This window comes from Pinus tabuliformis, chromosome 1_2 (assembly GCF_031772625.1).
Source record: "Pinus tabuliformis cultivar Carrire ecotype Pingquan chromosome 1_2, CPIR1, whole genome shotgun sequence".
Lineage (NCBI taxonomy): Eukaryota > Viridiplantae > Streptophyta > Pinopsida > Pinales > Pinaceae > Pinus > Pinus tabuliformis.
The window spans coordinates 720,158,906-720,171,164 of NC_142298.1; positions in this window are offsets into that span (position 1 = coordinate 720,158,906).

The following is a 12,259-nucleotide window of genomic DNA, read 5'->3' on the forward strand; positions in this document are numbered from 1 at the left end:
AATTGATGATGACATAAAATACTAAACACAAGTTGATTAAGAATTGAAATGAACGAAAAACTAAGGGAACATAGGAAAACATACAACAGTTTTCCCCATCATATCCCTTCTTTGATAACACTTCAGGGGAAAAAATAAAAACCTTTGGGTAACCAAATGCACAACAAGATCAGTAGTAGGGCCAATTGAATAAGCACTAAAGCCAAGCTCGATCGCATAATCCACATTATAGAGCTCTGTTTTCCCTTAATAGAAGGGGAACACGCGAAATTTTTGAAACATTGTATATAGTGAGAATGTTTTCAGCCTATAATAGTATGACAAAATCAAGTCTTGCATATCCAATGAAATTCATGGAATCTAAAGATATTTCAATGATCCCTTTTGAAACTATACAAGTATTACTTACTGGAACATGGAAAAAATATGAAATTTTTTCCTTAATATTATTTTCCAAGGCCTGCTCAAAAAAATAGTTATATTCAGTTCCAAAACTTGTTCATATCAAATAGGCTTAAAACATAGTACAAATAAAACTAAAATAGATGAAATTGACCTGAGCATTGCTACAAGCTCTAATATTGGTTGTCAAACCTAATCCTCGAAGTTCATTATAACACCCTCCTCCGAATTCTACCCAAGTAATTAGCCAACCTGGGTAAAAATGTGACGAGAAGTTACTATGATATGATTTATCCTCCTATGTCACATTAAGAAAGGGAAACCGATGGACACAAACCATACAAACCTTCCACTTCAACAAGAGGACTCCTAGGAAACATCCCAACCTTTTTTGTAACCACCCACTAGGTCCCACTAAGATTTTAGACCACTTAACCCCCAAACACTCCCATTATATGGGCATGACAACGTCCAAAAGGCTCTGCGCGCTCCCACTTCATGGCATGCCATCATCAAGGGAGTATTTTTATCCATGTTGTGCCAGCATCCCCAGGATTTGAGCCACTTTTTCAGGCCCAGAACCTAGGTCACTACCCAAAATTCAATGAAACCTTCAGAACAAAAAGATAAGAAAGAAATGACGATACAAATACAATTGCTTAAACAAGCCCTTGATTGGACCCCTACTAGCCATGACAAGCATTTCATCAATCATATCAAAAATATGTAATATATAGGTGTAAATGACAAATCTAAGCATAGGGGTCTCATACTCATCCGAGAATCACTAACAAGCATTGAAGCCTTAGCACATTATCTACAGTTTCATCCATTAGGACATAGATGCATTTGTTCATTCATTTACAAGTGAAAACATGATGAGAGCCACACATAGCTACTTCCATAATACATGATCATAACCAACATAATAACAACAGAAATAACAAGGAAACAACAACCATACAATCTACATATAAACCAATACATCACCCATAAAATTAAAAAGGAGAAATAATCTCATATTAATGATGCAAAGGCCAACTAATTCTGGCACTTCCATGAACCACCCAACCATAGACATGGCTGAGCCAAAAATCTCTTTAGCCCGTCACCCCCATGCCATATTCCAACATCAATGTCAAATCTCATAAAACACTTCAGTCTAAAATCATCCAGGGCTTCTAGAGGCTAGCCACCTCAGCCCATCAAAGATTTATTACACCTCACAGCTAGACATCACAAAACCATCATCATATTGGTCCTTACCTAATCCTTCCAAGGCTCCAAATCATTTGTTACAACCAAGGCTTCCAAGACTAGTAACTCAACCCACCAAGGTCTTCCAAAGCATTTTCCCAACTAAGGCTTCCAAGACTAGTAACTCAATGCAAGTTGTTATAGGGCTTCCGGAGCATTTGTACAACCAGGGATTCTTGGAACTAGTAACTCAACTCAAGCTAAGTGAAACGTGAGAACCGAGTAGAATAAAAAAAAATGAACCCATGACACCATGGCTATCCAGGAAACGGCAGGGCTAGGAAAATTCACTTTCAATCTAAGTAATCCTCCATGCTAGTGATAGATCATGACCTATAAACCACATGCATATGCCATACATTCCAAAACTAGTGAGGAAAACATACATGCAACTTGGTACTTCCAAGAAAACCTCGTTATAGCTGTTGATCTCGATGTCCTCTTGAACTTTCCTTCTCTTCCTTTTCATTCTAGCTCCAAAACTCCATGTATGCCACACTCCTCCAAGAGTTCTCCTAGAAAACTCTACGTGTCCAAGAGTATGAGACAGAGTGAATAGAGAGAGAGTTCCAAATATCCAAGTATGCCACGCTCCTCCAAGAGTGCTCCAAGAAAACTCTAAGTGTCCAAGAGTATGAGAGAGAGAGAGTAGAGAGAGAGTTCCAAAACTCCAATTATTCCACACTCCTCTGATAGTGCTCTAAGGAAACTCTAAGTGTCCAAGGGTATGAGAGAGAGAGAGAGAGAGAGAGAGAGAATAAAAGAGAGCTCCACAAAAACCGTCAAAATCCTACGAACCGATCCTTAGAATCCTTTTTATCAATGAGGCCTCTATTTTCTTCATTTTTCATTATTTGCCTTCAATTTCCTACTCGCATGCAACCTATGACCTTTCACCTCCCTTTTCTCCTAATTTCCATTATTTTCATAAATAAATGTGCCAATATGCCATTTGGCCCTTCCAAAGACAACCATTAACTTTTCCAATTTCCTTCGCCATAACAAACCAAATGAACACCCACTAAAATGTTTTTCCCAACATTCAGCTTGGAATAAGTGTCCCATCAATCATGATTACTATTTTTCCTTTATTAATTTTTATTACATGGAATTTTAACCAAGGGTGTTACAAAACCCTCCCCTTTGGGGGAACACCATCCTCGGTGTTCAACAAAAACTACAACTAACAAGGTTTCTATAAAAAAAACATACTTCCCATGGAGCTTTATGACTTAGCTCGTTGTAGTATTTACAATGATCAACTTGCTAAGAAGAAAACCAACATGATGACATAAAAAGTATAACATCATAATGACATGACACCCATACCACTTATTGGAGCTTTATAACATAGCACATGAAAGTATTTACATCCATATACGTATGAACATATGCCAAACATCACCAAAAAATGTACCGAAAATATATACCAAAGACATATTTCAAAACATCCACTCAACCAATGAATAAGGAAGGATAGATAGCTCGCATATGACCTACCATCTCCCCTATAGTTTCATTTGTCCCAAAATTCTTCTATTGTACTTTAACCTACTCAATTGCTTAGTTCCAAAGCGTGAGAGTCTTTCTCTACAATATACACTGAGGCTTCGGCTGAAATTATCCACATGGCTCCACCTGCAATACAGACCAATCAATCACATGATCAACATCTTTAACATACTTCTTAAGTAATGACACATGGAATACATCATGGAATTTCATTGTCACATGCAGTGCAAGTCAATAGGAAATTGGCCCAATCCTCTCAATAATAATGAAGGGTCTACGAAACTGAGGTGTAAGGTTGGTACATAATCCAATCCGTAAGGGGATCTTCTTTGGTTTGATGCATAATTATGCCTGTTCCCCAACCTATAACTCCTTCAACAACTTGTTTCGATCAACATATCTCTTCTTTCTATCATCAAATTATTCTTGATTACCTGCATTTCCTATTCCATTTCCACCAACTAGTCCAATAAACACCCTATTAACTTGATCGTTCGAATAGACGGGAGTATTGTAACATTCCCCATACAATTAATCAAATAGACTCATCTTCAAAGATTCATGATACCCATTGTTGTAAGCGAACTCTACTAGTATAAGGTAATATTCCCACTTCCACAGCTCATGCATCACATACATCCTCAACATGTCCTCCAATACCCTATTAAGCCTCTCTATCTATCCATATGTCTGCAGATGATAAGCTATACTGAAGGCTAACGCTGTGTCCAAACCTGCAAACAACTCCTTCCAAAACATCGAAGTGAATTTCACATCCCTATCTGACACAATATTCTTCATAACTCCATGCAATTTGACCACATCCCATATGACACCTTTGCTACATTGCTAGCTAAGAATGTATACATAACTAGAATGAAGTGCACAACCTTTTTCAATGTATCCACCACTACCATGATGGAATCATGTTGTCTCACTGGCCTCAGCAACCCAGTGATAAAATCCAGTGAAGTAGCCTCCCATTTCCATTCTGGAATCACAATCTATTATAGCAGTCCACCTGGATGCTTACAGTCTTCCTTCACCTACTGAAAATAAAAATACCTAGCCAGAGGATTTGCTACATCCTTCTTCATATTTAGCCAAAAAAAAAATTGTTCACTCCAGTTAATGTCTTATGATAGCCTCGGTGACTTGAATATCGTTTCACATGAGACTCCCTTGCGATCACCTTCTTGAGTTGTCCATTATCTGGCACATATATCTTGTCTCTAAATCTAACCAATCCGTCTGCTGTGAGATGATATTCCACATCTTGTGCACCTGCATCTATACATGTACCTTTGCCACTACCTGTATCATAACCTATACCTGTACCTATACCACCAAATGTACCTACACCTATACTTGTACTACCACCTATACCTGTACCTATGCCACTATTTGAAATCTATTGTAACCTGTGCCAAATATCCATATTCCTAACATCTTACTGACCTACGTTCAAGATCCTGTCCTCTAGGTCTTCCTGATAGGATCTCATAGCTGCTAATTTATTTACTTGTATCCGTCCACTAAGAGAATCTACCACTGTATTTTATTTACCTTTGATATACCTGATATCAAAATCAAACTCATTGATCGTGGCCAACCACCGAGCCTACCTACCATTCAATTCGGTTGGTCAAATAGATATCACAAACCACTCTGATCACTCATCAATACAAACCCCCTGCCAAGAAGATAATGCCTCAAAAAATTTAATGCATGTATGATAAGTGCCAACTCAAGATCATCTGTGAGGTACTTATTATCATTCTCATTTAGTTTTCATGACTCATAACATACCACCACTCCATCCTGCATAAGGACTCCACCAAGTATTCTCTTGCAATCATTTGTGCATAATACAAACTCTTTGTCTGGATCTGCAATATTTAACACTGGTGGATGTGTCAACAATTACTTGAGCTAGTCAAAATTGGCCCCACACTCCTTTTTCCATTCAAACTTCTTACCTTTCCTTTACAATGGTGTAATAAAATAAGAAATCTATGAGAATTTCCTGATGAACCTCTTGTAGTAACCTTCCAATCCCATGAAGGATCTCACCTCAACTACATTTTTAGGAGCTTTCCACTCCAGGATAACTCTTATCTTCTATGGGTTCACTACTATGCCATCCTTAGAAACTACATGTCCCAAGTAGTGTACCCCAGTCTGAAAGAAGTTGCACATGTTGAGCTTAACATACAACTAATGCTCTCTCAACAATCTCAACACTACTCCTAATACTGGGCATGCTCTTTTTGATTTTTCATATATACCAATATATCATCAATGAACACAATAACAAGCTTGTCCAGGTATAGATGCAATACACTATTCATCAAGCACATAAAGGTAGCTAGAGAATTAGTTAAACCAAATGGAATGACAACAAACTCATAATGCCCATATGTGGTCCAGAAAGTTGTCTTGTAGATATCCTTTTCTTTAATGCGTACCTGATGATATCCAAATCAAAGAACAATATTTGAGAACAATGTTTCTCCATTCAACTGATCGAACACGTCATCAATACTTGGTAACAAATACCTATTCTTGATGGTCACTTCATTCAACTTCATGTAGTCAACGAATATCTTGAGAGTAACATCTTTCTTCTTCACAAACAATATCAGTGTGCCCCAACTACAGCTTCAACTCTATCAACTCAAGTGTAATCATCTTGTAAGGTGCTTTTGATGTTGGAGCTACCCTTGACACAACTTCAATAGAAAAATCTAGTTCCCTGTGACGTGGAAACTCTGAAATATTTCTCAGAAACACATCTTAAAATTATTGTAGAACTAGGTACCTTCTCAAAAAAGTTCATCCTCAACTTCCTTGCCTTTGTCACTACATATATGTACGAAAAATAACACACACCCTTTTCTACAACTGCATTTTTCCTACATAATTGTCACCATACTAACTGATCTCACTTTATTCTTACCTCACAAAACTCTTTATTCCCCATTATCATCTAAGCACTAAATTGTTTTGACATAACAATCCACCTTGTTTCATTAAAGGCACAACCTATCCATTCCTAACAACATATTGTATGATCCCAATGGTAGTATATTCAAATGTGCTAAGGTAGGCATACCATTCAAATTAAATGCACAAGCTCTTACCCAATGGTGAACTTGCTTCTTTGTACCTGTAGCTAGCTACACTAATGAAGACTGTACATGCATTGCACTTATCCACTAACATAACTATAATTAGATCTAGGGTATATCAAAATAGAAACAACTTGATCAAAAATATTACCATCCATCTCAATGATAGATTCCTGATGGTCTCCATGTTTGTTATCTCATGATGCGTAGATACGAGGAACTCTTTGACCAACATCCCGAATAGTATTTGACTCTTTTGCACTATATATCAGAGGCCTACCAGCTTGATTCTACAGACAATCTCTCGTGTGATGATCTTTTCCATAAGTCCAACACTCTATAGGATTCTAGCCTGCATCCCCGTTCTGCTCCTCATGTTGAAATCCTTGCCCTCTATCAAATGCATTGAAATTATTCGATGGCGTTGCATTCTCCTTATTTTTTTGTACCCTAAGGTCTTGATCACTTCTTGTCCCATTTTCCCTTCCCCTTTTGGCACTATAATTTTTTTTTATGTACATTGCAGTTTAGAATGGTAGTGATTTTGATGCTGATTTTAAAAAGTGGTAATTCTACACCATGCCCCTTTTTTAAAAGGTTTTTTTTTTTTTAATGTATGAAATGTAAATAATTATTTGGTAAATTTAATAATTTTTTAAGTGATCTTCTTCTTCAGATATATATATATATATATATATATATATATATATATATATATATATATATATATATATATATTGTAGTGAGGTTTTTGTTGTTTTGCATATTTAAATAAGAAGGTCGATATTTTAAATTTTCGATATTCTACATATTTATACATCATTAATTAATTTTTCAATCCACATGAAATAATTTTCTCCAAAAAACAATATTTATTAACAATTGACATAAAAACAACAATTTTTAACATAAATATAACTATAAAACTACACGCTTTGATATGAACGTTTTAACTAAAAATGGATAAAAAGTAGTTTTTTTAATGAATTTCATGTCCAAAAAATAATAATAATCATTTTTTCAAAAAATAATGATTAACTTAAAAATTAATGCAAAAATCACATAATACAAATATTGAACGCATAACAAGCTTAATTGAGTGTATATTCTTCTCATAAAATGTCAAAGTCAAAACATTACAAGTATAACTAATTAATAGTTACAAAAAATGAGCTTGATTTCCAAGCTTTACTTAAATTTAATCAGCAATGTCACGTAATCCAAACTCTTCATCCTCTAGAGTTTCATCATTGTCTACTTCCACAATATTTTCTACTTTAATTTTCTCATTCTCCTCTTCTAATGCATCTTTGATGTCTACAAATATTCCAATGTATGCCTTTCTAATCATTCCATGTAAAGGTGGTTGGGGTTCCTTTTCCTTTCTTCACCACACTTGATTCACTAAAGTTTCATTTCTTCAACCCAATTTCTTGCATTGCATCTGGAAGAAATTGAAAAGCACTAATTCTTTGCTAAATGTAATTGCACTGTATTGGATCTTTTTCAAATGCGATGCAATTTTTTCCTTTTTAAAGGAAACATGCTAGTGTTGTACCTAATTATCAAATACGAAAGAAATAATGAAGCAAATTAGTACGATGACATATTTGTTAAGAAATTACATATTAAAATTAAATTCCATATAATAAAACTTACCTAAGCTAGAAAATAAATCCATGACCCAATATCCTTCATTTGAACATATGTCTATAAGATAGTTAATCAATAACTGTGGTTTTTTATCAATGTTAACTATCTCTCCTTTCGCTTCTTTGTCTTCATATGTTAGTTTTCTCACAATAACATCATAAGTCAATATTTGGTTGTGACTCTTTCCATCTACCTGATTAAAAATCATAGACATATAGCTATCATATTTTTCGCAACTATCAATATGGATGAACTCACAATCATTTATAAATATTTGATCTTCACGGCTAAGAGGATTTTACTTTTCCCTATAACATGAAATAGTGAAAGTTCAATTAAGTTGTACATAAATGAATTTTTCAACATTAATCAAATATACATTTTAAACGTCTTACCATGTAAGCTGCATCCTTGAATTTGTTTTCCCCTTGAAGCTTGACAATAACATTGCAAATTGTATGTGTGAATCAAATGTCACAAATCTCCATAATGGTGATGACGTGACTTCTAGAAATCCCGCAACCACTTTACTAAGAGCTTGATAAGTATAAGGGTCACTATGATAGTCAATGTTTGGAATATTGAAGCCATGGAGAGTACTTGCAATAACTTGGGCATAATCGCTTTTAGGTATGAGTTTATCAATGTCTTCACAGTCACCTTGCATTACTTGATATTGAATAGTGTCTAGCCCATTCAAAATGAAATGAATAAGAATTGGATCAAGTTCAACATTCTAATTACGTTTTTCAATAAAGGTTCTAAAACTATCTAGTGCTCTATTATCATCCTTCTTCATATTTTATAAAATAAACAAATATATGTGTAAGTTATAAATTAAAAATAGTACAATATGAATAAAAATGAATGTATAAATCAACACACCTATTTAAGCGAAAGATAAAAAAACTTTCAATGTTGATGTAGAACTTAATCTGGATAGCTGCGTACAACATCATCCCAACTATATTCATTCAACAATTTAACCATTTGTTCTAGAATTTTCATGTAGACTTTGTGACTGCATAGATAGATTAAAAAACTTAATATAATGATATGTATAATAAATACTACCAAGAATAAAAAGTTATATTTAAAAGAAAATTATAATCTAGAAATCAAAAAAAAAAATTCAACAAACTTACTTTTGAAATTCCTCAGACATTTCCTCCAATAATAATTCCCCTAACATCACACGAGATAGTATTGCTTTGATAATTTTTCATCCTTCACTCCTTGCAATGCTCTCAAAGGTGTGATAGCCATATCCTCTGGAAGTTGCTTCATTTCAGGACTTGATTTACTGTTGCTACATATCAATGGTTTAGACTTATTGACCTTTTTGTTTTTAATGCCATTGTTTTCCCACATGAGAAAAATCTCATTAATCAACTCCCATATCTCTCCAGTTCTAAATGCCAACTCAAAAATGTTATTAACGCCTTCGAATAAATTACTAAATTTTACGCCTTTGCCACTTTTTGAATTGATTTTCTCTTCAATTGGATAGCCTATTTCCATAAAACATTCCTTTCGGAAATCTACAGTAACATTTATTCTATCCCCACCACATCTTTCTTCAAATTCACTATGAATAAATCTAACCCTTTGGATCAAAGTAATAGACATCCTATATTCATTATCTAAATTATGATCCCATGCCACTAACTTTGCTTCTGTATCTGATAAACCAGCATAAATGATACATTTCATTATTTTAAAATGTGGGTCATTGGGGTTTCCTCCATCAATTGTCTTTGAGTTTCTACAAAATGGTCCCCCCCAAGCACATAATAATTGTATTCAAAACATAATGACTTATCAAATACTTCTTTGTTGTGATCTTGAACTGGATCAACAAGAAGCACATAACTAACCACACGAGCATATGGATTGTACCTCATAAATGTATTCAAGTTGTGAACATGGAGAAGATGTGGCTTTCTAACTTGATATTAACATTTTCCTTCACTTGCCTTATAGATTTGTCTGACATTAAGCTGAAATGAATGACCACCCTCAATTAAGTTTCTCTTTGTCAAATTCTGTCCAATGGAATTCTATTTTGTTTTGATAATGCCATCCTCAAAATCAGCTCATGGTGTAATGATTTCTCTACTTTCTTTTGAAGTTTCACTACGTTCTTGACAATTGGTAACGACTACTTCAAAGTCTTGAACTTTATGTTTCTTGTTCATAACATTCTCACCATTAACTCTAACAAATTTATTCTTGGGCGTTGTTACTTTTGGTCTTTTACGACTCTTCTCAGTTCCAATGTCATCTTTAGTAATGACAACATATTCCTGACTATCAGTTTCAACTTCATCGTCTTTAAAAGTAACTTGTCTACCGTTTCTACATTTATCAACTAGAGGCATTTTTTCCTAATCTCTTGGATGTAGTTTTGTAGCATCATCAATTACTACATTTTTCTTGTTTTCCATATCATCTTCTGACACTGAATAGAAATTGCTGACAACTTTCATAATATCATGCTCTATGAAATGAATGCCTCCCAACCTAAGTGAACAACTTTCAACAAAATTCTACCAAACAAAATATCATATGTCAATAAAAACAAAGTTAAAAAACATATAGTGAGACAGTTACAAGAACGAAAAACACAAATATAAATAACAATACTTATGATATTTTGTTTCATCTCATTTACGGTTTGTTTACACAACTTTGTAGATACCTCTCTCATGTCATACAATGAATATGATAACTGGTATTTAATCATTTCATGTGACTTGGGCTATTTCGTAAGTATGTAAACAACTTCACTGTCCGGTACCGAACACATGTCTATGACTTTTCCCATCACGTCTTAAATTCCATTATCATTCAGTATATCAATATATAGATATATATTCAAATTTTAGCTTTCTTTTTCTTTCACATACCAGATTGTTGATGGAAGTTTCACTTCTTTTGATTTCTTTCAGTATGAAATCATCTTCTTATCATTTAAGGCACTTGAAAGATTTGTAGCCATCAGCTCAGGTGGAGTTCGTTCACTAATGCTTTTTGAAGACCCACCTTTAAGAGTCTTTGGTCCAGAAAGATTCACAAAAATCTTATTTGATGCCATTTTCCTAAAAGAAACACACAAATCAGTAAATGACGAAAACATATTAACTTAAATTAACAATGAAAATGATAAATAATAATTAATTTTATAGATCATAACAATTTCGGAAAAAAATAAAATTCAAAAATACATTGCCTTGCCACCGCACCGTGAAAATCGATCTGGCAACCGAGCCAGCCATTGGGTCCAGCCCCCTGCCCACCATATCTGCCTAACCACATCCCTCTGCCCAACACCCACCCCACCCATGCATGCCACCTTAGCGGCCTGCAACAATCGCCTGGCCACCCCACAGGCGGGCGGTCCACCTGGGTGGCACGACATGGGGAGGGTGCCGAAATTTTCGGCCACCCTGTGGGCAGACGGGCTGCCAGGGTGGCGTGGTGGGAGGCTACAGCAACCCACCCCCCCCCCCACGCCACCCCAACGACCTGCCTGCCTATAGAGTGGCATGGGCCATCCATACTTATCGCCCCTAATCTACAAGCCCATCTAGCGAACCTTAGAAAACCTTGATGTGATATAAGTCATAGTGATAATGGAATTTATTATATAGGTGAAGTCACGAAGATGTTTTACTATACGGTTAATGTGGGATTAATTTGTTTTAGAAAAAAATAACATGTTAGTTTCTTTATGGTGATATAAGAAACTATGATAAAGCAAATATGATGAAATCGTTTTACAGTGGGGTAAATGTGGGATTAATTTGTTTTAGAATGTATTATAAAAATTAAAATAATATTCAATTTTTTGGTAAATATTATATACTTTAACTATTATAATACTTTAAGTAAAATTTTTAGTTTGCAATTTTAACTTAAAAATTTATTTCATAAAAAATTTTAGTTTACATCTTTCAATAAATTGTAGAATAAAATAATGAAGGGAAATAAATCTAACAAAATTTTTGGAGGGAAATATTTTGGCAAAACCCTTTGGAGGGAAAATTTCATTCTCTAGGCTATATAATATCTTTAGGAGACTCTGCATTTGTATCATTCAACCTCTTCTATTTGAAAGCGATGGATTCTCCTAATAGTGAAGTTTTGCTTTGTACAACATCAACATATTCATTGCGTAACAAATCTATTCATATTGATGAATATAACGGGAATTCTTCCACTATGAATGGAAAGTCAATTCTTCCAATTCGTCCTAATTCTAAGGACTATGAGACTAGCAGTGATGAAGAGCATGATGATGA